Source organism: Lissotriton vulgaris, chromosome 4_1 (genome assembly GCF_964263255.1).
Source record: "Lissotriton vulgaris chromosome 4_1, aLisVul1.2, whole genome shotgun sequence".
NCBI classification, from domain to species: domain Eukaryota; kingdom Metazoa; phylum Chordata; class Amphibia; order Caudata; family Salamandridae; genus Lissotriton; species Lissotriton vulgaris.
In genome coordinates this window covers 519961157-519983518 of record NC_141691.1, presented here as the reverse complement: position 1 = coordinate 519983518, position 22362 = coordinate 519961157, and the positions used below count along the sequence as shown (strand labels likewise).

General features: G+C 52.3%; 32 non-coding genes across 32 annotated transcripts; 11 read left to right on the top strand and 21 right to left on the bottom strand.

Annotated features, from left to right (window-relative positions):
- Positions 1–22: 22 nt before the first annotated feature.
- On the bottom strand, positions 23–94 carry TRNAE-UUC (transfer RNA glutamic acid (anticodon UUC)). The gene has a single exon. It is a non-coding gene; the product is annotated as a tRNA-Glu (tRNA).
- Positions 95–337: 243 nt separating this feature from the next.
- On the top strand, positions 338–420 carry TRNAL-UAA (transfer RNA leucine (anticodon UAA)). Its single transcript has one exon. It is a non-coding gene; the product is annotated as a tRNA-Leu (tRNA).
- A 1094-nt stretch (positions 421–1514) lies between these two features.
- On the bottom strand, positions 1515–1586 carry TRNAE-CUC (transfer RNA glutamic acid (anticodon CUC)). The gene has a single exon. It is a non-coding gene; the product is annotated as a tRNA-Glu (tRNA).
- Positions 1587–2204: 618 nt separating this feature from the next.
- Positions 2205–2276, bottom strand: TRNAE-UUC (transfer RNA glutamic acid (anticodon UUC)). Its single transcript has one exon. It is a non-coding gene; the product is annotated as a tRNA-Glu (tRNA).
- A 243-nt stretch (positions 2277–2519) lies between these two features.
- Positions 2520–2602, top strand: TRNAL-UAA (transfer RNA leucine (anticodon UAA)). Its single transcript has one exon. It is a non-coding gene; the product is annotated as a tRNA-Leu (tRNA).
- A 1094-nt stretch (positions 2603–3696) lies between these two features.
- TRNAE-CUC (transfer RNA glutamic acid (anticodon CUC)) lies at positions 3697–3768 on the bottom strand. Its single transcript has one exon. It is a non-coding gene; the product is annotated as a tRNA-Glu (tRNA).
- A 618-nt stretch (positions 3769–4386) lies between these two features.
- Positions 4387–4458, bottom strand: TRNAE-UUC (transfer RNA glutamic acid (anticodon UUC)). Its single transcript has one exon. It is a non-coding gene; the product is annotated as a tRNA-Glu (tRNA).
- A 243-nt stretch (positions 4459–4701) lies between these two features.
- Positions 4702–4784, top strand: TRNAL-UAA (transfer RNA leucine (anticodon UAA)). The gene has a single exon. It is a non-coding gene; the product is annotated as a tRNA-Leu (tRNA).
- A 1094-nt stretch (positions 4785–5878) lies between these two features.
- On the bottom strand, positions 5879–5950 carry TRNAE-CUC (transfer RNA glutamic acid (anticodon CUC)). The gene has a single exon. It is a non-coding gene; the product is annotated as a tRNA-Glu (tRNA).
- Positions 5951–6568: 618 nt separating this feature from the next.
- TRNAE-UUC (transfer RNA glutamic acid (anticodon UUC)) lies at positions 6569–6640 on the bottom strand. Its single transcript has one exon. It is a non-coding gene; the product is annotated as a tRNA-Glu (tRNA).
- Positions 6641–6883: 243 nt separating this feature from the next.
- Positions 6884–6966, top strand: TRNAL-UAA (transfer RNA leucine (anticodon UAA)). Its single transcript has one exon. It is a non-coding gene; the product is annotated as a tRNA-Leu (tRNA).
- A 1094-nt stretch (positions 6967–8060) lies between these two features.
- Positions 8061–8132, bottom strand: TRNAE-CUC (transfer RNA glutamic acid (anticodon CUC)). Its single transcript has one exon. It is a non-coding gene; the product is annotated as a tRNA-Glu (tRNA).
- A 618-nt stretch (positions 8133–8750) lies between these two features.
- On the bottom strand, positions 8751–8822 carry TRNAE-UUC (transfer RNA glutamic acid (anticodon UUC)). The gene has a single exon. It is a non-coding gene; the product is annotated as a tRNA-Glu (tRNA).
- A 243-nt stretch (positions 8823–9065) lies between these two features.
- TRNAL-UAA (transfer RNA leucine (anticodon UAA)) lies at positions 9066–9148 on the top strand. Its single transcript has one exon. It is a non-coding gene; the product is annotated as a tRNA-Leu (tRNA).
- Positions 9149–10242: 1094 nt separating this feature from the next.
- TRNAE-CUC (transfer RNA glutamic acid (anticodon CUC)) lies at positions 10243–10314 on the bottom strand. Its single transcript has one exon. It is a non-coding gene; the product is annotated as a tRNA-Glu (tRNA).
- Positions 10315–10932: 618 nt separating this feature from the next.
- TRNAE-UUC (transfer RNA glutamic acid (anticodon UUC)) lies at positions 10933–11004 on the bottom strand. Its single transcript has one exon. It is a non-coding gene; the product is annotated as a tRNA-Glu (tRNA).
- Positions 11005–11247: 243 nt separating this feature from the next.
- TRNAL-UAA (transfer RNA leucine (anticodon UAA)) lies at positions 11248–11330 on the top strand. Its single transcript has one exon. It is a non-coding gene; the product is annotated as a tRNA-Leu (tRNA).
- A 1094-nt stretch (positions 11331–12424) lies between these two features.
- TRNAE-CUC (transfer RNA glutamic acid (anticodon CUC)) lies at positions 12425–12496 on the bottom strand. Its single transcript has one exon. It is a non-coding gene; the product is annotated as a tRNA-Glu (tRNA).
- A 618-nt stretch (positions 12497–13114) lies between these two features.
- On the bottom strand, positions 13115–13186 carry TRNAE-UUC (transfer RNA glutamic acid (anticodon UUC)). Its single transcript has one exon. It is a non-coding gene; the product is annotated as a tRNA-Glu (tRNA).
- Positions 13187–13429: 243 nt separating this feature from the next.
- Positions 13430–13512, top strand: TRNAL-UAA (transfer RNA leucine (anticodon UAA)). The gene has a single exon. It is a non-coding gene; the product is annotated as a tRNA-Leu (tRNA).
- A 1094-nt stretch (positions 13513–14606) lies between these two features.
- On the bottom strand, positions 14607–14678 carry TRNAE-CUC (transfer RNA glutamic acid (anticodon CUC)). Its single transcript has one exon. It is a non-coding gene; the product is annotated as a tRNA-Glu (tRNA).
- A 618-nt stretch (positions 14679–15296) lies between these two features.
- On the bottom strand, positions 15297–15368 carry TRNAE-UUC (transfer RNA glutamic acid (anticodon UUC)). Its single transcript has one exon. It is a non-coding gene; the product is annotated as a tRNA-Glu (tRNA).
- Positions 15369–15611: 243 nt separating this feature from the next.
- Positions 15612–15694, top strand: TRNAL-UAA (transfer RNA leucine (anticodon UAA)). The gene has a single exon. It is a non-coding gene; the product is annotated as a tRNA-Leu (tRNA).
- A 1094-nt stretch (positions 15695–16788) lies between these two features.
- On the bottom strand, positions 16789–16860 carry TRNAE-CUC (transfer RNA glutamic acid (anticodon CUC)). The gene has a single exon. It is a non-coding gene; the product is annotated as a tRNA-Glu (tRNA).
- Positions 16861–17478: 618 nt separating this feature from the next.
- On the bottom strand, positions 17479–17550 carry TRNAE-UUC (transfer RNA glutamic acid (anticodon UUC)). The gene has a single exon. It is a non-coding gene; the product is annotated as a tRNA-Glu (tRNA).
- Positions 17551–17793: 243 nt separating this feature from the next.
- On the top strand, positions 17794–17876 carry TRNAL-UAA (transfer RNA leucine (anticodon UAA)). The gene has a single exon. It is a non-coding gene; the product is annotated as a tRNA-Leu (tRNA).
- Positions 17877–18970: 1094 nt separating this feature from the next.
- On the bottom strand, positions 18971–19042 carry TRNAE-CUC (transfer RNA glutamic acid (anticodon CUC)). The gene has a single exon. It is a non-coding gene; the product is annotated as a tRNA-Glu (tRNA).
- A 618-nt stretch (positions 19043–19660) lies between these two features.
- Positions 19661–19732, bottom strand: TRNAE-UUC (transfer RNA glutamic acid (anticodon UUC)). Its single transcript has one exon. It is a non-coding gene; the product is annotated as a tRNA-Glu (tRNA).
- A 243-nt stretch (positions 19733–19975) lies between these two features.
- On the top strand, positions 19976–20058 carry TRNAL-UAA (transfer RNA leucine (anticodon UAA)). Its single transcript has one exon. It is a non-coding gene; the product is annotated as a tRNA-Leu (tRNA).
- A 1094-nt stretch (positions 20059–21152) lies between these two features.
- Positions 21153–21224, bottom strand: TRNAE-CUC (transfer RNA glutamic acid (anticodon CUC)). The gene has a single exon. It is a non-coding gene; the product is annotated as a tRNA-Glu (tRNA).
- Positions 21225–21842: 618 nt separating this feature from the next.
- On the bottom strand, positions 21843–21914 carry TRNAE-UUC (transfer RNA glutamic acid (anticodon UUC)). Its single transcript has one exon. It is a non-coding gene; the product is annotated as a tRNA-Glu (tRNA).
- Positions 21915–22157: 243 nt separating this feature from the next.
- Positions 22158–22240, top strand: TRNAL-UAA (transfer RNA leucine (anticodon UAA)). Its single transcript has one exon. It is a non-coding gene; the product is annotated as a tRNA-Leu (tRNA).
- Positions 22241–22362: the final 122 nt, after the last annotated feature.

Genomic DNA, 22362 nt, shown 5'->3' with positions numbered 1-22362 from the left:
CAATCTATGCTTTAGAGGGATCTTCCCTGACCGGGAATCGAACCCGGGCCGCGGCGGTGAAAGCGCCGAATCCTAGCCACTAGACCACCAGGGAGTAGATGCTCTAGTGTGCCTGCCTTGCTCACCCCCTTATTGTGACTAAGCTAACTCCAATATAAAAATTAACGGTAAGGTCCGAGTGGGAGAAAGTTAGGTGTCACACAGTGTGTTTGTTATAAGCAATTACTTTTAACCTCCTGCAAAAGCCTTTTAACTCTGCAATCACCTCTTGCTGGACAGCTGGTGCTACAGTAGCAAGCATAAAAAGGGAGTTGAAGAAAGTAAATCCTTGGGTCTCACCAGGGTGGCCGAGTGGTTAAGGCGTTGGACTTAAGATCCAATGGACGTTTGTCCGCATGGGTTCGAGCCCCATTCCTGGTATGGGTTTTCAGCAGGTTTGTAGGAACGTGCAGATGCTTTTGAAAAGCATTTTCCTCCGCCCTCCTCGGCCTCCCACTGCCCCTCCCCAACGGTCCCCATTCAAGCCTCAGGTGTGGAGTCTGCTGCTACTCTTCTACCAGCATGGATGCTTCCCAGAGCAATGAAGTGCCATCTACACAGAGCCCCTGCCTAGAGAAATACACCTCCTATGTCTTTTTCCACTATAGGGAGCAGGAGAAACTGATTGCTTCCTGGGCAACATGGGTCTGCCACTAGAATTTGCAGATTTCTCCCCTTTTTTTGATTTACGCCTACAGGCTCTCCCTTCCCAGTGGAGCAGGATCTGCTGATGCAGGCCCGGCTGGCTCAAACGTGCAAAGGGTTCTCCACAGGCCTCTGGGAAAGAAATTGAGCAGAGTTTCCTGCCCCGCCTCCTCTCGCCTTCCGAACGGGCTTCCAAACGGGCAATGCCCTGACGGGTCCCCCACAACCTATCCTGCCCATGCCCACACCCCTGTATATGAGGGTGACCCATGTCCCTCACCCTCCATGCTCGAATGGAAGGCCTGTGTGTCCTGAGGGGAGCACCAGACAGGCATCTCTCAGGCCAGGCAGACACCTGCAGTACCTGTTAAGCTCCAAAGCCTGTACATTCCCAAGATGCAACAGGTCACTATGCAAATCAGGCAGCCCTTGCCACACCCTCCCCGCCTCTGGCCTCTGCCGCTTTCCGTACGTGCAGCTCAGCTTTTTCTTACCCAGAGGCAGACTTCCGTTTTAGCAAACAGGTGGGTTGCAGTGGGTCCAGGACGCCATTTGGAGACAAAGCCTGCGGCCCAGTCAAAGGAGGACTACCTGCCACAGGCCATGGGGTCAGAAGCCTACAAAAGGAAGCGCGCCTCGGAATACAGGATCTCACTTGCTCAAGAGCCTTGCCTCCCACCATGGGAAGCAGCTCTAAAGGAACCTTGCGAAAATCATATTTTGAGCGATACTGCGTCATGCTAGGCAAATTGTGAGTCAGAAAAGCAACTTCATTTTGAGAAGCCCTGACCTACGGGAAGGAAAAGCTTTCAAGGTCAGAAGAGGGACTTTTCCCTGACCGGGAATCGAACCCGGGCCGCGGCGGTGAGAGCGCCGAATCCTAACCACTAGACCACCAGGGAGCCCAGAGCCGTGCAGCAAAAGTTCATACACTGCTCTCCGAGTGACAAAGCTCATGGGGGCTGAAAACATATTTTATTCTACAGCAAATATGAATCGGAACTTAATCCTCATGATGCCACCAGACTGCCTGTCACTTCCAGGCACAGGCCATCCTCTCCCCCTTGCTACTGAACCGATGAATTCCTGCACAATCAGGATCCCCGGGAAAACCCAAGAGGGACACTTAGTGGCTGCTGATGGCGCACAGACAGCTGGTACACCTTCTCTCACCTATCTCGTTATTCAGCTTGCTGGAAGAATACATTGCGCTTAAGCGATTCAAGAGTGCAAAGGAGAAGAGTGCTCCAAAGTAGATGTATGCATCACAGCAGGGTTTTCCAGCAATTTACCTTTCTGTTGAGCTGGTACTGCACTTCACGCCAACATAGAGCACCTGACTGGGTGGGGGACTGCGTGCGCACAAAGGTGGCTTAGGTCAATGGGGGCAAAGCAACCTGGGGCACAGGAGAACAAGCCCCATTCCTCCGCTTTCATCTATTGGGAGGGGTGCCTTTTTAAAGACCTTCTTTTAAAAAAGATACACAGACAAATTAAGCAATCTATGCTTTAGAGGGATCTTCCCTGACCGGGAATCGAACCCGGGCCGCGGCGGTGAAAGCGCCGAATCCTAGCCACTAGACCACCAGGGAGTAGATGCTCTAGTGTGCCTGCCTTGCTCACCCCCTTATTGTGACTAAGCTAACTCCAATATAAAAATTAACGGTAAGGTCCGAGTGGGAGAAAGTTAGGTGTCACACAGTGTGTTTGTTATAAGCAATTACTTTTAACCTCCTGCAAAAGCCTTTTAACTCTGCAATCACCTCTTGCTGGACAGCTGGTGCTACAGTAGCAAGCATAAAAAGGGAGTTGAAGAAAGTAAATCCTTGGGTCTCACCAGGGTGGCCGAGTGGTTAAGGCGTTGGACTTAAGATCCAATGGACGTTTGTCCGCATGGGTTCGAGCCCCATTCCTGGTATGGGTTTTCAGCAGGTTTGTAGGAACGTGCAGATGCTTTTGAAAAGCATTTTCCTCCGCCCTCCTCGGCCTCCCACTGCCCCTCCCCAACGGTCCCCATTCAAGCCTCAGGTGTGGAGTCTGCTGCTACTCTTCTACCAGCATGGATGCTTCCCAGAGCAATGAAGTGCCATCTACACAGAGCCCCTGCCTAGAGAAATACACCTCCTATGTCTTTTTCCACTATAGGGAGCAGGAGAAACTGATTGCTTCCTGGGCAACATGGGTCTGCCACTAGAATTTGCAGATTTCTCCCCTTTTTTTGATTTACGCCTACAGGCTCTCCCTTCCCAGTGGAGCAGGATCTGCTGATGCAGGCCCGGCTGGCTCAAACGTGCAAAGGGTTCTCCACAGGCCTCTGGGAAAGAAATTGAGCAGAGTTTCCTGCCCCGCCTCCTCTCGCCTTCCGAACGGGCTTCCAAACGGGCAATGCCCTGACGGGTCCCCCACAACCTATCCTGCCCATGCCCACACCCCTGTATATGAGGGTGACCCATGTCCCTCACCCTCCATGCTCGAATGGAAGGCCTGTGTGTCCTGAGGGGAGCACCAGACAGGCATCTCTCAGGCCAGGCAGACACCTGCAGTACCTGTTAAGCTCCAAAGCCTGTACATTCCCAAGATGCAACAGGTCACTATGCAAATCAGGCAGCCCTTGCCACACCCTCCCCGCCTCTGGCCTCTGCCGCTTTCCGTACGTGCAGCTCAGCTTTTTCTTACCCAGAGGCAGACTTCCGTTTTAGCAAACAGGTGGGTTGCAGTGGGTCCAGGACGCCATTTGGAGACAAAGCCTGCGGCCCAGTCAAAGGAGGACTACCTGCCACAGGCCATGGGGTCAGAAGCCTACAAAAGGAAGCGCGCCTCGGAATACAGGATCTCACTTGCTCAAGAGCCTTGCCTCCCACCATGGGAAGCAGCTCTAAAGGAACCTTGCGAAAATCATATTTTGAGCGATACCGCGTCATGCTAGGCAAATTGTGAGTCAGAAAAGCAACTTCATTTTGAGAAGCCCTGACCTACGGGAAGGAAAAGCTTTCAAGGTCAGAAGAGGGACTTTTCCCTGACCGGGAATCGAACCCGGGCCGCGGCGGTGAGAGCGCCGAATCCTAACCACTAGACCACCAGGGAGCCCAGAGCCGTGCAGCAAAAGTTCATACACTGCTCTCCGAGTGACAAAGCTCATGGGGGCTGAAAACATATTTTATTCTACAGCAAATATGAATCGGAACTTAATCCTCATGATGCCACCAGACTGCCTGTCACTTCCAGGCACAGGCCATCCTCTCCCCCTTGCTACTGAACCGATGAATTCCTGCACAATCAGGATCCCCGGGAAAACCCAAGAGGGACACCTAGTGGCTGCTGATGGCGCACAGACAGCTGGTACACCTTCTCTCACCTATCTCGTTATTCAGCTTGCTGGAAGAATACATTGCGCTTAAGCCATTCAAGAGTGCAAAGGAGAAGAGTGCTCCAAAGTAGATGTATGCATCACAGCAGGGTTTTCCAGCAATTTACCTTTCTGTTGAGCTGGTACTGCACTTCACGCCAACATAGAGCACCTGACTGGGTGGGGGACTGCGTGCGCACAAAGGTGGCTTAGGTCAATGGGGGCAAAGCAACCTGGGGCACAGGAGAACAAGCCCCATTCCTCCGCTTTCATCTATTGGGAGGGGTGCCTTTTTAAAGACCTTCTTTTAAAAAAGATACACAGACAAATTAAGCAATCTATGCTTTAGAGGGATCTTCCCTGACCGGGAATCGAACCCGGGCCGCGGCGGTGAAAGCGCCGAATCCTAGCCACTAGACCACCAGGGAGTAGATGCTCTAGTGTGCCTGCCTTGCTCACCCCCTTATTGTGACTAAGCTAACTCCAATATAAAAATTAACGGTAAGGTCCGAGTGGGAGAAAGTTAGGTGTCACACAGTGTGTTTGTTATAAGCAATTACTTTTAACCTCCTGCAAAAGCCTTTTAACTCTGCAATCACCTCTTGCTGGACAGCTGGTGCTACAGTAGCAAGCATAAAAAGGGAGTTGAAGAAAGTAAATCCTTGGGTCTCACCAGGGTGGCCGAGTGGTTAAGGCGTTGGACTTAAGATCCAATGGACGTTTGTCCGCATGGGTTCGAGCCCCATTCCTGGTATGGGTTTTCAGCAGGTTTGTAGGAACGTGCAGATGCTTTTGAAAAGCATTTTCCTCCGCCCTCCTCGGCCTCCCACTGCCCCTCCCCAACGGTCCCCATTCAAGCCTCAGGTGTGGAGTCTGCTGCTACTCTTCTACCAGCATGGATGCTTCCCAGAGCAATGAAGTGCCATCTACACAGAGCCCCTGCCTAGAGAAATACACCTCCTATGTCTTTTTCCACTATAGGGAGCAGGAGAAACTGATTGCTTCCTGGGCAACATGGGTCTGCCACTAGAATTTGCAGATTTCTCCCCTTTTTTTGATTTACGCCTACAGGCTCTCCCTTCCCAGTGGAGCAGGATCTGCTGATGCAGGCCCGGCTGGCTCAAACGTGCAAAGGGTTCTCCACAGGCCTCTGGGAAAGAAATTGAGCAGAGTTTCCTGCCCCGCCTCCTCTCGCCTTCCGAACGGGCTTCCAAACGGGCAATGCCCTGACGGGTCCCCCACAACCTATCCTGCCCATGCCCACACCCCTGTATATGAGGGTGACCCATGTCCCTCACCCTCCATGCTCGAATGGAAGGCCTGTGTGTCCTGAGGGGAGCACCAGACAGGCATCTCTCAGGCCAGGCAGACACCTGCAGTACCTGTTAAGCTCCAAAGCCTGTACATTCCCAAGATGCAACAGGTCACTATGCAAATCAGGCAGCCCTTGCCACACCCTCCCCGCCTCTGGCCTCTGCCGCTTTCCGTACGTGCAGCTCAGCTTTTTCTTACCCAGAGGCAGACTTCCGTTTTAGCAAACAGGTGGGTTGCAGTGGGTCCAGGACGCCATTTGGAGACAAAGCCTGCGGCCCAGTCAAAGGAGGACTACCTGCCACAGGCCATGGGGTCAGAAGCCTACAAAAGGAAGCGCGCCTCGGAATACAGGATCTCACTTGCTCAAGAGCCTTGCCTCCCACCATGGGAAGCAGCTCTAAAGGAACCTTGCGAAAATCATATTTTGAGCGATACCGCGTCATGCTAGGCAAATTGTGAGTCAGAAAAGCAACTTCATTTTGAGAAGCCCTGACCTACGGGAAGGAAAAGCTTTCAAGGTCAGAAGAGGGACTTTTCCCTGACCGGGAATCGAACCCGGGCCGCGGCGGTGAGAGCGCCGAATCCTAACCACTAGACCACCAGGGAGCCCAGAGCCGTGCAGCAAAAGTTCATACACTGCTCTCCGAGTGACAAAGCTCATGGGGGCTGAAAACATATTTTATTCTACAGCAAATATGAATCGGAACTTAATCCTCATGATGCCACCAGACTGCCTGTCACTTCCAGGCACAGGCCATCCTCTCCCCCTTGCTACTGAACCGATGAATTCCTGCACAATCAGGATCCCCGGGAAAACCCAAGAGGGACACCTAGTGGCTGCTGATGGCGCACAGACAGCTGGTACACCTTCTCTCACCTATCTCGTTATTCAGCTTGCTGGAAGAATACATTGCGCTTAAGCCATTCAAGAGTGCAAAGGAGAAGAGTGCTCCAAAGTAGATGTATGCATCACAGCAGGGTTTTCCAGCAATTTACCTTTCTGTTGAGCTGGTACTGCACTTCACGCCAACATAGAGCACCTGACTGGGTGGGGGACTGCGTGCGCACAAAGGTGGCTTAGGTCAATGGGGGCAAAGCAACCTGGGGCACAGGAGAACAAGCCCCATTCCTCCGCTTTCATCTATTGGGAGGGGTGCCTTTTTAAAGACCTTCTTTTAAAAAAGATACACAGACAAATTAAGCAATCTATGCTTTAGAGGGATCTTCCCTGACCGGGAATCGAACCCGGGCCGCGGCGGTGAAAGCGCCGAATCCTAGCCACTAGACCACCAGGGAGTAGATGCTCTAGTGTGCCTGCCTTGCTCACCCCCTTATTGTGACTAAGCTAACTCCAATATAAAAATTAACGGTAAGGTCCGAGTGGGAGAAAGTTAGGTGTCACACAGTGTGTTTGTTATAAGCAATTACTTTTAACCTCCTGCAAAAGCCTTTTAACTCTGCAATCACCTCTTGCTGGACAGCTGGTGCTACAGTAGCAAGCATAAAAAGGGAGTTGAAGAAAGTAAATCCTTGGGTCTCACCAGGGTGGCCGAGTGGTTAAGGCGTTGGACTTAAGATCCAATGGACGTTTGTCCGCATGGGTTCGAGCCCCATTCCTGGTATGGGTTTTCAGCAGGTTTGTAGGAACGTGCAGATGCTTTTGAAAAGCATTTTCCTCCGCCCTCCTCGGCCTCCCACTGCCCCTCCCCAACGGTCCCCATTCAAGCCTCAGGTGTGGAGTCTGCTGCTTCTCTTCTACCAGCATGGATGCTTCCCAGAGCAATGAAGTGCCATCTACACAGAGCCCCTGCCTAGAGAAATACACCTCCTATGTCTTTTTCCACTATAGGGAGCAGGAGAAACTGATTGCTTCCTGGGCAACATGGGTCTGCCACTAGAATTTGCAGATTTCTCCCCTTTTTTTGATTTACGCCTACAGGCTCTCCCTTCCCAGTGGAGCAGGATCTGCTGATGCAGGCCCGGCTGGCTCAAACGTGCAAAGGGTTCTCCACAGGCCTCTGGGAAAGAAATTGAGCAGAGTTTCCTGCCCCGCCTCCTCTCGCCTTCCGAACGGGCTTCCAAACGGGCAATGCCCTGACGGGTCCCCCACAACCTATCCTGCCCATGCCCACACCCCTGTATATGAGGGTGACCCATGTCCCTCACCCTCCATGCTCGAATGGAAGGCCTGTGTGTCCTGAGGGGAGCACCAGACAGGCATCTCTCAGGCCAGGCAGACACCTGCAGTACCTGTTAAGCTCCAAAGCCTGTACATTCCCAAGATGCAACAGGTCACTATGCAAATCAGGCAGCCCTTGCCACACCCTCCCCGCCTCTGGCCTCTGCCGCTTTCCGTACGTGCAGCTCAGCTTTTTCTTACCCAGAGGCAGACTTCCGTTTTAGCAAACAGGTGGGTTGCAGTGGGTCCAGGACGCCATTTGGAGACAAAGCCTGCGGCCCAGTCAAAGGAGGACTACCTGCCACAGGCCATGGGGTCAGAAGCCTACAAAAGGAAGCGCGCCTCGGAATACAGGATCTCACTTGCTCAAGAGCCTTGCCTCCCACCATGGGAAGCAGCTCTAAAGGAACCTTGCGAAAATCATATTTTGAGCGATACTGCGTCATGCTAGGCAAATTGTGAGTCAGAAAAGCAACTTCATTTTGAGAAGCCCTGACCTACGGGAAGGAAAAGCTTTCAAGGTCAGAAGAGGGACTTTTCCCTGACCGGGAATCGAACCCGGGCCGCGGCGGTGAGAGCGCCGAATCCTAACCACTAGACCACCAGGGAGCCCAGAGCCGTGCAGCAAAAGTTCATACACTGCTCTCCGAGTGACAAAGCTCATGGGGGCTGAAAACATATTTTATTCTACAGCAAATATGAATCGGAACTTAATCCTCATGATGCCACCAGACTGCCTGTCACTTCCAGGCACAGGCCATCCTCTCCCCCTTGCTACTGAACCGATGAATTCCTGCACAATCAGGATCCCCGGGAAAACCCAAGAGGGACACTTAGTGGCTGCTGATGGCGCACAGACAGCTGGTACACCTTCTCTCACCTATCTCGTTATTCAGCTTGCTGGAAGAATACATTGCGCTTAAGCGATTCAAGAGTGCAAAGGAGAAGAGTGCTCCAAAGTAGATGTATGCATCACAGCAGGGTTTTCCAGCAATTTACCTTTCTGTTGAGCTGGTACTGCACTTCACGCCAACATAGAGCACCTGACTGGGTGGGGGACTGCGTGCGCACAAAGGTGGCTTAGGTCAATGGGGGCAAAGCAACCTGGGGCACAGGAGAACAAGCCCCATTCCTCCGCTTTCATCTATTGGGAGGGGTGCCTTTTTAAAGACCTTCTTTTAAAAAAGATACACAGACAAATTAAGCAATCTATGCTTTAGAGGGATCTTCCCTGACCGGGAATCGAACCCGGGCCGCGGCGGTGAAAGCGCCGAATCCTAGCCACTAGACCACCAGGGAGTAGATGCTCTAGTGTGCCTGCCTTGCTCACCCCCTTATTGTGACTAAGCTAACTCCAATATAAAAATTAACGGTAAGGTCCGAGTGGGAGAAAGTTAGGTGTCACACAGTGTGTTTGTTATAAGCAATTACTTTTAACCTCCTGCAAAAGCCTTTTAACTCTGCAATCACCTCTTGCTGGACAGCTGGTGCTACAGTAGCAAGCATAAAAAGGGAGTTGAAGAAAGTAAATCCTTGGGTCTCACCAGGGTGGCCGAGTGGTTAAGGCGTTGGACTTAAGATCCAATGGACGTTTGTCCGCATGGGTTCGAGCCCCATTCCTGGTATGGGTTTTCAGCAGGTTTGTAGGAACGTGCAGATGCTTTTGAAAAGCATTTTCCTCCGCCCTCCTCGGCCTCCCACTGCCCCTCCCCAACGGTCCCCATTCAAGCCTCAGGTGTGGAGTCTGCTGCTACTCTTCTACCAGCATGGATGCTTCCCAGAGCAATGAAGTGCCATCTACACAGAGCCCCTGCCTAGAGAAATACACCTCCTATGTCTTTTTCCACTATAGGGAGCAGGAGAAACTGATTGCTTCCTGGGCAACATGGGTCTGCCACTAGAATTTGCAGATTTCTCCCCTTTTTTTGATTTACGCCTACAGGCTCTCCCTTCCCAGTGGAGCAGGATCTGCTGATGCAGGCCCGGCTGGCTCAAACGTGCAAAGGGTTCTCCACAGGCCTCTGGGAAAGAAATTGAGCAGAGTTTCCTGCCCCGCCTCCTCTCGCCTTCCGAACGGGCTTCCAAACGGGCAATGCCCTGACGGGTCCCCCACAACCTATCCTGCCCATGCCCACACCCCTGTATATGAGGGTGACCCATGTCCCTCACCCTCCATGCTCGAATGGAAGGCCTGTGTGTCCTGAGGGGAGCACCAGACAGGCATCTCTCAGGCCAGGCAGACACCTGCAGTACCTGTTAAGCTCCAAAGCCTGTACATTCCCAAGATGCAACAGGTCACTATGCAAATCAGGCAGCCCTTGCCACACCCTCCCCGCCTCTGGCCTCTGCCGCTTTCCGTACGTGCAGCTCAGCTTTTTCTTACCCAGAGGCAGACTTCCGTTTTAGCAAACAGGTGGGTTGCAGTGGGTCCAGGACGCCATTTGGAGACAAAGCCTGCGGCCCAGTCAAAGGAGGACTACCTGCCACAGGCCATGGGGTCAGAAGCCTACAAAAGGAAGCGCGCCTCGGAATACAGGATCTCACTTGCTCAAGAGCCTTGCCTCCCACCATGGGAAGCAGCTCTAAAGGAACCTTGCGAAAATCATATTTTGAGCGATACCGCGTCATGCTAGGCAAATTGTGAGTCAGAAAAGCAACTTCATTTTGAGAAGCCCTGACCTACGGGAAGGAAAAGCTTTCAAGGTCAGAAGAGGGACTTTTCCCTGACCGGGAATCGAACCCGGGCCGCGGCGGTGAGAGCGCCGAATCCTAACCACTAGACCACCAGGGAGCCCAGAGCCGTGCAGCAAAAGTTCATACACTGCTCTCCGAGTGACAAAGCTCATGGGGGCTGAAAACATATTTTATTCTACAGCAAATATGAATCGGAACTTAATCCTCATGATGCCACCAGACTGCCTGTCACTTCCAGGCACAGGCCATCCTCTCCCCCTTGCTACTGAACCGATGAATTCCTGCACAATCAGGATCCCCGGGAAAACCCAAGAGGGACACCTAGTGGCTGCTGATGGCGCACAGACAGCTGGTACACCTTCTCTCACCTATCTCGTTATTCAGCTTGCTGGAAGAATACATTGCGCTTAAGCCATTCAAGAGTGCAAAGGAGAAGAGTGCTCCAAAGTAGATGTATGCATCACAGCAGGGTTTTCCAGCAATTTACCTTTCTGTTGAGCTGGTACTGCACTTCACGCCAACATAGAGCACCTGACTGGGTGGGGGACTGCGTGCGCACAAAGGTGGCTTAGGTCAATGGGGGCAAAGCAACCTGGGGCACAGGAGAACAAGCCCCATTCCTCCGCTTTCATCTATTGGGAGGGGTGCCTTTTTAAAGACCTTCTTTTAAAAAAGATACACAGACAAATTAAGCAATCTATGCTTTAGAGGGATCTTCCCTGACCGGGAATCGAACCCGGGCCGCGGCGGTGAAAGCGCCGAATCCTAGCCACTAGACCACCAGGGAGTAGATGCTCTAGTGTGCCTGCCTTGCTCACCCCCTTATTGTGACTAAGCTAACTCCAATATAAAAATTAACGGTAAGGTCCGAGTGGGAGAAAGTTAGGTGTCACACAGTGTGTTTGTTATAAGCAATTACTTTTAACCTCCTGCAAAAGCCTTTTAACTCTGCAATCACCTCTTGCTGGACAGCTGGTGCTACAGTAGCAAGCATAAAAAGGGAGTTGAAGAAAGTAAATCCTTGGGTCTCACCAGGGTGGCCGAGTGGTTAAGGCGTTGGACTTAAGATCCAATGGACGTTTGTCCGCATGGGTTCGAGCCCCATTCCTGGTATGGGTTTTCAGCAGGTTTGTAGGAACGTGCAGATGCTTTTGAAAAGCATTTTCCTCCGCCCTCCTCGGCCTCCCACTGCCCCTCCCCAACGGTCCCCATTCAAGCCTCAGGTGTGGAGTCTGCTGCTACTCTTCTACCAGCATGGATGCTTCCCAGAGCAATGAAGTGCCATCTACACAGAGCCCCTGCCTAGAGAAATACACCTCCTATGTCTTTTTCCACTATAGGGAGCAGGAGAAACTGATTGCTTCCTGGGCAACATGGGTCTGCCACTAGAATTTGCAGATTTCTCCCCTTTTTTTGATTTACGCCTACAGGCTCTCCCTTCCCAGTGGAGCAGGATCTGCTGATGCAGGCCCGGCTGGCTCAAACGTGCAAAGGGTTCTCCACAGGCCTCTGGGAAAGAAATTGAGCAGAGTTTCCTGCCCCGCCTCCTCTCGCCTTCCGAACGGGCTTCCAAACGGGCAATGCCCTGACGGGTCCCCCACAACCTATCCTGCCCATGCCCACACCCCTGTATATGAGGGTGACCCATGTCCCTCACCCTCCATGCTCGAATGGAAGGCCTGTGTGTCCTGAGGGGAGCACCAGACAGGCATCTCTCAGGCCAGGCAGACACCTGCAGTACCTGTTAAGCTCCAAAGCCTGTACATTCCCAAGATGCAACAGGTCACTATGCAAATCAGGCAGCCCTTGCCACACCCTCCCCGCCTCTGGCCTCTGCCGCTTTCCGTACGTGCAGCTCAGCTTTTTCTTACCCAGAGGCAGACTTCCGTTTTAGCAAACAGGTGGGTTGCAGTGGGTCCAGGACGCCATTTGGAGACAAAGCCTGCGGCCCAGTCAAAGGAGGACTACCTGCCACAGGCCATGGGGTCAGAAGCCTACAAAAGGAAGCGCGCCTCGGAATACAGGATCTCACTTGCTCAAGAGCCTTGCCTCCCACCATGGGAAGCAGCTCTAAAGGAACCTTGCGAAAATCATATTTTGAGCGATACCGCGTCATGCTAGGCAAATTGTGAGTCAGAAAAGCAACTTCATTTTGAGAAGCCCTGACCTACGGGAAGGAAAAGCTTTCAAGGTCAGAAGAGGGACTTTTCCCTGACCGGGAATCGAACCCGGGCCGCGGCGGTGAGAGCGCCGAATCCTAACCACTAGACCACCAGGGAGCCCAGAGCCGTGCAGCAAAAGTTCATACACTGCTCTCCGAGTGACAAAGCTCATGGGGGCTGAAAACATATTTTATTCTACAGCAAATATGAATCGGAACTTAATCCTCATGATGCCACCAGACTGCCTGTCACTTCCAGGCACAGGCCATCCTCTCCCCCTTGCTACTGAACCGATGAATTCCTGCACAATCAGGATCCCCGGGAAAACCCAAGAGGGACACCTAGTGGCTGCTGATGGCGCACAGACAGCTGGTACACCTTCTCTCACCTATCTCGTTATTCAGCTTGCTGGAAGAATACATTGCGCTTAAGCCATTCAAGAGTGCAAAGGAGAAGAGTGCTCCAAAGTAGATGTATGCATCACAGCAGGGTTTTCCAGCAATTTACCTTTCTGTTGAGCTGGTACTGCACTTCACGCCAACATAGAGCACCTGACTGGGTGGGGGACTGCGTGCGCACAAAGGTGGCTTAGGTCAATGGGGGCAAAGCAACCTGGGGCACAGGAGAACAAGCCCCATTCCTCCGCTTTCATCTATTGGGAGGGGTGCCTTTTTAAAGACCTTCTTTTAAAAAAGATACACAGACAAATTAAGCAATCTATGCTTTAGAGGGATCTTCCCTGACCGGGAATCGAACCCGGGCCGCGGCGGTGAAAGCGCCGAATCCTAGCCACTAGACCACCAGGGAGTAGATGCTCTAGTGTGCCTGCCTTGCTCACCCCCTTATTGTGACTAAGCTAACTCCAATATAAAAATTAACGGTAAGGTCCGAGTGGGAGAAAGTTAGGTGTCACACAGTGTGTTTGTTATAAGCAATTACTTTTAACCTCCTGCAAAAGCCTTTTAACTCTGCAATCACCTCTTGCTGGACAGCTGGTGCTACAGTAGCAAGCATAAAAAGGGAGTTGAAGAAAGTAAATCCTTGGGTCTCACCAGGGTGGCCGAGTGGTTAAGGCGTTGGACTTAAGATCCAATGGACGTTTGTCCGCATGGGTTCGAGCCCCATTCCTGGTATGGGTTTTCAGCAGGTTTGTAGGAACGTGCAGATGCTTTTGAAAAGCATTTTCCTCCGCCCTCCTCGGCCTCCCACTGCCCCTCCCCAACGGTCCCCATTCAAGCCTCAGGTGTGGAGTCTGCTGCTTCTCTTCTACCAGCATGGATGCTTCCCAGAGCAATGAAGTGCCATCTACACAGAGCCCCTGCCTAGAGAAATACACCTCCTATGTCTTTTTCCACTATAGGGAGCAGGAGAAACTGATTGCTTCCTGGGCAACATGGGTCTGCCACTAGAATTTGCAGATTTCTCCCCTTTTTTTGATTTACGCCTACAGGCTCTCCCTTCCCAGTGGAGCAGGATCTGCTGATGCAGGCCCGGCTGGCTCAAACGTGCAAAGGGTTCTCCACAGGCCTCTGGGAAAGAAATTGAGCAGAGTTTCCTGCCCCGCCTCCTCTCGCCTTCCGAACGGGCTTCCAAACGGGCAATGCCCTGACGGGTCCCCCACAACCTATCCTGCCCATGCCCACACCCCTGTATATGAGGGTGACCCATGTCCCTCACCCTCCATGCTCGAATGGAAGGCCTGTGTGTCCTGAGGGGAGCACCAGACAGGCATCTCTCAGGCCAGGCAGACACCTGCAGTACCTGTTAAGCTCCAAAGCCTGTACATTCCCAAGATGCAACAGGTCACTATGCAAATCAGGCAGCCCTTGCCACACCCTCCCCGCCTCTGGCCTCTGCCGCTTTCCGTACGTGCAGCTCAGCTTTTTCTTACCCAGAGGCAGACTTCCGTTTTAGCAAACAGGTGGGTTGCAGTGGGTCCAGGACGCCATTTGGAGACAAAGCCTGCGGCCCAGTCAAAGGAGGACTACCTGCCACAGGCCATGGGGTCAGAAGCCTACAAAAGGAAGCGCGCCTCGGAATACAGGATCTCACTTGCTCAAGAGCCTTGCCTCCCACCATGGGAAGCAGCTCTAAAGGAACCTTGCGAAAATCATATTTTGAGCGATACTGCGTCATGCTAGGCAAATTGTGAGTCAGAAAAGCAACTTCATTTTGAGAAGCCCTGACCTACGGGAAGGAAAAGCTTTCAAGGTCAGAAGAGGGACTTTTCCCTGACCGGGAATCGAACCCGGGCCGCGGCGGTGAGAGCGCCGAATCCTAACCACTAGACCACCAGGGAGCCCAGAGCCGTGCAGCAAAAGTTCATACACTGCTCTCCGAGTGACAAAGCTCATGGGGGCTGAAAACATATTTTATTCTACAGCAAATATGAATCGGAACTTAATCCTCATGATGCCACCAGACTGCCTGTCACTTCCAGGCACAGGCCATCCTCTCCCCCTTGCTACTGAACCGATGAATTCCTGCACAATCAGGATCCCCGGGAAAACCCAAGAGGGACACTTAGTGGCTGCTGATGGCGCACAGACAGCTGGTACACCTTCTCTCACCTATCTCGTTATTCAGCTTGCTGGAAGAATACATTGCGCTTAAGCGATTCAAGAGTGCAAAGGAGAAGAGTGCTCCAAAGTAGATGTATGCATCACAGCAGGGTTTTCCAGCAATTTACCTTTCTGTTGAGCTGGTACTGCACTTCACGCCAACATAGAGCACCTGACTGGGTGGGGGACTGCGTGCGCACAAAGGTGGCTTAGGTCAATGGGGGCAAAGCAACCTGGGGCACAGGAGAACAAGCCCCATTCCTCCGCTTTCATCTATTGGGAGGGGTGCCTTTTTAAAGACCTTCTTTTAAAAAAGATACACAGACAAATTAAGCAATCTATGCTTTAGAGGGATCTTCCCTGACCGGGAATCGAACCCGGGCCGCGGCGGTGAAAGCGCCGAATCCTAGCCACTAGACCACCAGGGAGTAGATGCTCTAGTGTGCCTGCCTTGCTCACCCCCTTATTGTGACTAAGCTAACTCCAATATAAAAATTAACGGTAAGGTCCGAGTGGGAGAAAGTTAGGTGTCACACAGTGTGTTTGTTATAAGCAATTACTTTTAACCTCCTGCAAAAGCCTTTTAACTCTGCAATCACCTCTTGCTGGACAGCTGGTGCTACAGTAGCAAGCATAAAAAGGGAGTTGAAGAAAGTAAATCCTTGGGTCTCACCAGGGTGGCCGAGTGGTTAAGGCGTTGGACTTAAGATCCAATGGACGTTTGTCCGCATGGGTTCGAGCCCCATTCCTGGTATGGGTTTTCAGCAGGTTTGTAGGAACGTGCAGATGCTTTTGAAAAGCATTTTCCTCCGCCCTCCTCGGCCTCCCACTGCCCCTCCCCAACGGTCCCCATTCAAGCCTCAGGTGTGGAGTCTGCTGCTTCTCTTCTACCAGCATGGATGCTTCCCAGAGCAATGAAGTGCCATCTACACAGAGCCCCTGCCTAGAGAAATACACCTCCTATGTCTTTTTCCACTATAGGGAGCAGGAGAAACTGATTGCTTCCTGGGCAACATGGGTCTGCCACTAGAATTTGCAGATTTCTCCCCTTTTTTTGATTTACGCCTACAGGCTCTCCCTTCCCAGTGGAGCAGGATCTGCTGATGCAGGCCCGGCTGGCTCAAACGTGCAAAGGGTTCTCCACAGGCCTCTGGGAAAGAAATTGAGCAGAGTTTCCTGCCCCGCCTCCTCTCGCCTTCCGAACGGGCTTCCAAACGGGCAATGCCCTGACGGGTCCCCCACAACCTATCCTGCCCATGCCCACACCCCTGTATATGAGGGTGACCCATGTCCCTCACCCTCCATGCTCGAATGGAAGGCCTGTGTGTCCTGAGGGGAGCACCAGACAGGCATCTCTCAGGCCAGGCAGACACCTGCAGTACCTGTTAAGCTCCAAAGCCTGTACATTCCCAAGATGCAACAGGTCACTATGCAAATCAGGCAGCCCTTGCCACACCCTCCCCGCCTCTGGCCTCTGCCGCTTTCCGTACGTGCAGCTCAGCTTTTTCTTACCCAGAGGCAGACTTCCGTTTTAGCAAACAGGTGGGTTGCAGTGGGTCCAGGACGCCATTTGGAGACAAAGCCTGCGGCCCAGTCAAAGGAGGACTACCTGCCACAGGCCATGGGGTCAGAAGCCTACAAAAGGAAGCGCGCCTCGGAATACAGGATCTCACTTGCTCAAGAGCCTTGCCTCCCACCATGGGAAGCAGCTCTAAAGGAACCTTGCGAAAATCATATTTTGAGCGATACTGCGTCATGCTAGGCAAATTGTGAGTCAGAAAAGCAACTTCATTTTGAGAAGCCCTGACCTACGGGAAGGAAAAGCTTTCAAGGTCAGAAGAGGGACTTTTCCCTGACCGGGAATCGAACCCGGGCCGCGGCGGTGAGAGCGCCGAATCCTAACCACTAGACCACCAGGGAGCCCAGAGCCGTGCAGCAAAAGTTCATACACTGCTCTCCGAGTGACAAAGCTCATGGGGGCTGAAAACATATTTTATTCTACAGCAAATATGAATCGGAACTTAATCCTCATGATGCCACCAGACTGCCTGTCACTTCCAGGCACAGGCCATCCTCTCCCCCTTGCTACTGAACCGATGAATTCCTGCACAATCAGGATCCCCGGGAAAACCCAAGAGGGACACTTAGTGGCTGCTGATGGCGCACAGACAGCTGGTACACCTTCTCTCACCTATCTCGTTATTCAGCTTGCTGGAAGAATACATTGCGCTTAAGCGATTCAAGAGTGCAAAGGAGAAGAGTGCTCCAAAGTAGATGTATGCATCACAGCAGGGTTTTCCAGCAATTTACCTTTCTGTTGAGCTGGTACTGCACTTCACGCCAACATAGAGCACCTGACTGGGTGGGGGACTGCGTGCGCACAAAGGTGGCTTAGGTCAATGGGGGCAAAGCAACCTGGGGCACAGGAGAACAAGCCCCATTCCTCCGCTTTCATCTATTGGGAGGGGTGCCTTTTTAAAGACCTTCTTTTAAAAAAGATACACAGACAAATTAAGCAATCTATGCTTTAGAGGGATCTTCCCTGACCGGGAATCGAACCCGGGCCGCGGCGGTGAAAGCGCCGAATCCTAGCCACTAGACCACCAGGGAGTAGATGCTCTAGTGTGCCTGCCTTGCTCACCCCCTTATTGTGACTAAGCTAACTCCAATATAAAAATTAACGGTAAGGTCCGAGTGGGAGAAAGTTAGGTGTCACACAGTGTGTTTGTTATAAGCAATTACTTTTAACCTCCTGCAAAAGCCTTTTAACTCTGCAATCACCTCTTGCTGGACAGCTGGTGCTACAGTAGCAAGCATAAAAAGGGAGTTGAAGAAAGTAAATCCTTGGGTCTCACCAGGGTGGCCGAGTGGTTAAGGCGTTGGACTTAAGATCCAATGGACGTTTGTCCGCATGGGTTCGAGCCCCATTCCTGGTATGGGTTTTCAGCAGGTTTGTAGGAACGTGCAGATGCTTTTGAAAAGCATTTTCCTCCGCCCTCCTCGGCCTCCCACTGCCCCTCCCCAACGGTCCCCATTCAAGCCTCAGGTGTGGAGTCTGCTGCTACTCTTCTACCAGCATGGATGCTTCCCAGAGCAATGAAGTGCCATCTACACAGAGCCCCTGCCTAGAGAAATACACCTCCTATGTCTTTTTCCACTATAGGGAGCAGGAGAAACTGATTGCTTCCTGGGCAACATGGGTCTGCCACTAGAATTTGCAGATTTCTCCCCTTTTTTTGATTTACGCCTACAGGCTCTCCCTTCCCAGTGGAGCAGGATCTGCTGATGCAGGCCCGGCTGGCTCAAACGTGCAAAGGGTTCTCCACAGGCCTCTGGGAAAGAAATTGAGCAGAGTTTCCTGCCCCGCCTCCTCTCGCCTTCCGAACGGGCTTCCAAACGGGCAATGCCCTGACGGGTCCCCCACAACCTATCCTGCCCATGCCCACACCCCTGTATATGAGGGTGACCCATGTCCCTCACCCTCCATGCTCGAATGGAAGGCCTGTGTGTCCTGAGGGGAGCACCAGACAGGCATCTCTCAGGCCAGGCAGACACCTGCAGTACCTGTTAAGCTCCAAAGCCTGTACATTCCCAAGATGCAACAGGTCACTATGCAAATCAGGCAGCCCTTGCCACACCCTCCCCGCCTCTGGCCTCTGCCGCTTTCCGTACGTGCAGCTCAGCTTTTTCTTACCCAGAGGCAGACTTCCGTTTTAGCAAACAGGTGGGTTGCAGTGGGTCCAGGACGCCATTTGGAGACAAAGCCTGCGGCCCAGTCAAAGGAGGACTACCTGCCACAGGCCATGGGGTCAGAAGCCTACAAAAGGAAGCGCGCCTCGGAATACAGGATCTCACTTGCTCAAGAGCCTTGCCTCCCACCATGGGAAGCAGCTCTAAAGGAACCTTGCGAAAATCATATTTTGAGCGATACCGCGTCATGCTAGGCAAATTGTGAGTCAGAAAAGCAACTTCATTTTGAGAAGCCCTGACCTACGGGAAGGAAAAGCTTTCAAGGTCAGAAGAGGGACTTTTCCCTGACCGGGAATCGAACCCGGGCCGCGGCGGTGAGAGCGCCGAATCCTAACCACTAGACCACCAGGGAGCCCAGAGCCGTGCAGCAAAAGTTCATACACTGCTCTCCGAGTGACAAAGCTCATGGGGGCTGAAAACATATTTTATTCTACAGCAAATATGAATCGGAACTTAATCCTCATGATGCCACCAGACTGCCTGTCACTTCCAGGCACAGGCCATCCTCTCCCCCTTGCTACTGAACCGATGAATTCCTGCACAATCAGGATCCCCGGGAAAACCCAAGAGGGACACCTAGTGGCTGCTGATGGCGCACAGACAGCTGGTACACCTTCTCTCACCTATCTCGTTATTCAGCTTGCTGGAAGAATACATTGCGCTTAAGCCATTCAAGAGTGCAAAGGAGAAGAGTGCTCCAAAGTAGATGTATGCATCACAGCAGGGTTTTCCAGCAATTTACCTTTCTGTTGAGCTGGTACTGCACTTCACGCCAACATAGAGCACCTGACTGGGTGGGGGACTGCGTGCGCACAAAGGTGGCTTAGGTCAATGGGGGCAAAGCAACCTGGGGCACAGGAGAACAAGCCCCATTCCTCCGCTTTCATCTATTGGGAGGGGTGCCTTTTTAAAGACCTTCTTTTAAAAAAGATACACAGACAAATTAAGCAATCTATGCTTTAGAGGGATCTTCCCTGACCGGGAATCGAACCCGGGCCGCGGCGGTGAAAGCGCCGAATCCTAGCCACTAGACCACCAGGGAGTAGATGCTCTAGTGTGCCTGCCTTGCTCACCCCCTTATTGTGACTAAGCTAACTCCAATATAAAAATTAACGGTAAGGTCCGAGTGGGAGAAAGTTAGGTGTCACACAGTGTGTTTGTTATAAGCAATTACTTTTAACCTCCTGCAAAAGCCTTTTAACTCTGCAATCACCTCTTGCTGGACAGCTGGTGCTACAGTAGCAAGCATAAAAAGGGAGTTGAAGAAAGTAAATCCTTGGGTCTCACCAGGGTGGCCGAGTGGTTAAGGCGTTGGACTTAAGATCCAATGGACGTTTGTCCGCATGGGTTCGAGCCCCATTCCTGGTATGGGTTTTCAGCAGGTTTGTAGGAACGTGCAGATGCTTTTGAAAAGCATTTTCCTCCGCCCTCCTCGGCCTCCCACTGCCCCTCCCCAACGGTCCCCATTCAAGCCTCAGGTGTGGAGTCTGCTGCTACTCTTCTACCAGCATGGATGCTTCCCAGAGCAATGAAGTGCCATCTACACAGAGCCCCTGCCTAGAGAAATACACCTCCTATGTCTTTTTCCACTATAGGGAGCAGGAGAAACTGATTGCTTCCTGGGCAACATGGGTCTGCCACTAGAATTTGCAGATTTCTCCCCTTTTTTTGATTTACGCCTACAGGCTCTCCCTTCCCAGTGGAGCAGGATCTGCTGATGCAGGCCCGGCTGGCTCAAACGTGCAAAGGGTTCTCCACAGGCCTCTGGGAAAGAAATTGAGCAGAGTTTCCTGCCCCGCCTCCTCTCGCCTTCCGAACGGGCTTCCAAACGGGCAATGCCCTGACGGGTCCCCCACAACCTATCCTGCCCATGCCCACACCCCTGTATATGAGGGTGACCCATGTCCCTCACCCTCCATGCTCGAATGGAAGGCCTGTGTGTCCTGAGGGGAGCACCAGACAGGCATCTCTCAGGCCAGGCAGACACCTGCAGTACCTGTTAAGCTCCAAAGCCTGTACATTCCCAAGATGCAACAGGTCACTATGCAAATCAGGCAGCCCTTGCCACACCCTCCCCGCCTCTGGCCTCTGCCGCTTTCCGTACGTGCAGCTCAGCTTTTTCTTACCCAGAGGCAGACTTCCGTTTTAGCAAACAGGTGGGTTGCAGTGGGTCCAGGACGCCATTTGGAGACAAAGCCTGCGGCCCAGTCAAAGGAGGACTACCTGCCACAGGCCATGGGGTCAGAAGCCTACAAAAGGAAGCGCGCCTCGGAATACAGGATCTCACTTGCTCAAGAGCCTTGCCTCCCACCATGGGAAGCAGCTCTAAAGGAACCTTGCGAAAATCATATTTTGAGCGATACCGCGTCATGCTAGGCAAATTGTGAGTCAGAAAAGCAACTTCATTTTGAGAAGCCCTGACCTACGGGAAGGAAAAGCTTTCAAGGTCAGAAGAGGGACTTTTCCCTGACCGGGAATCGAACCCGGGCCGCGGCGGTGAGAGCGCCGAATCCTAACCACTAGACCACCAGGGAGCCCAGAGCCGTGCAGCAAAAGTTCATACACTGCTCTCCGAGTGACAAAGCTCATGGGGGCTGAAAACATATTTTATTCTACAGCAAATATGAATCGGAACTTAATCCTCATGATGCCACCAGACTGCCTGTCACTTCCAGGCACAGGCCATCCTCTCCCCCTTGCTACTGAACCGATGAATTCCTGCACAATCAGGATCCCCGGGAAAACCCAAGAGGGACACCTAGTGGCTGCTGATGGCGCACAGACAGCTGGTACACCTTCTCTCACCTATCTCGTTATTCAGCTTGCTGGAAGAATACATTGCGCTTAAGCCATTCAAGAGTGCAAAGGAGAAGAGTGCTCCAAAGTAGATGTATGCATCACAGCAGGGTTTTCCAGCAATTTACCTTTCTGTTGAGCTGGTACTGCACTTCACGCCAACATAGAGCACCTGACTGGGTGGGGGACTGCGTGCGCACAAAGGTGGCTTAGGTCAATGGGGGCAAAGCAACCTGGGGCACAGGAGAACAAGCCCCATTCCTCCGCTTTCATCTATTGGGAGGGGTGCCTTTTTAAAGACCTTCTTTTAAAAAAGATACACAGACAAATTAAGCAATCTATGCTTTAGAGGGATCTTCCCTGACCGGGAATCGAACCCGGGCCGCGGCGGTGAAAGCGCCGAATCCTAGCCACTAGACCACCAGGGAGTAGATGCTCTAGTGTGCCTGCCTTGCTCACCCCCTTATTGTGACTAAGCTAACTCCAATATAAAAATTAACGGTAAGGTCCGAGTGGGAGAAAGTTAGGTGTCACACAGTGTGTTTGTTATAAGCAATTACTTTTAACCTCCTGCAAAAGCCTTTTAACTCTGCAATCACCTCTTGCTGGACAGCTGGTGCTACAGTAGCAAGCATAAAAAGGGAGTTGAAGAAAGTAAATCCTTGGGTCTCACCAGGGTGGCCGAGTGGTTAAGGCGTTGGACTTAAGATCCAATGGACGTTTGTCCGCATGGGTTCGAGCCCCATTCCTGGTATGGGTTTTCAGCAGGTTTGTAGGAACGTGCAGATGCTTTTGAAAAGCATTTTCCTCCGCCCTCCTCGGCCTCCCACTGCCCCTCCCCAACGGTCCCCATTCAAGCCTCAGGTGTGGAGTCTG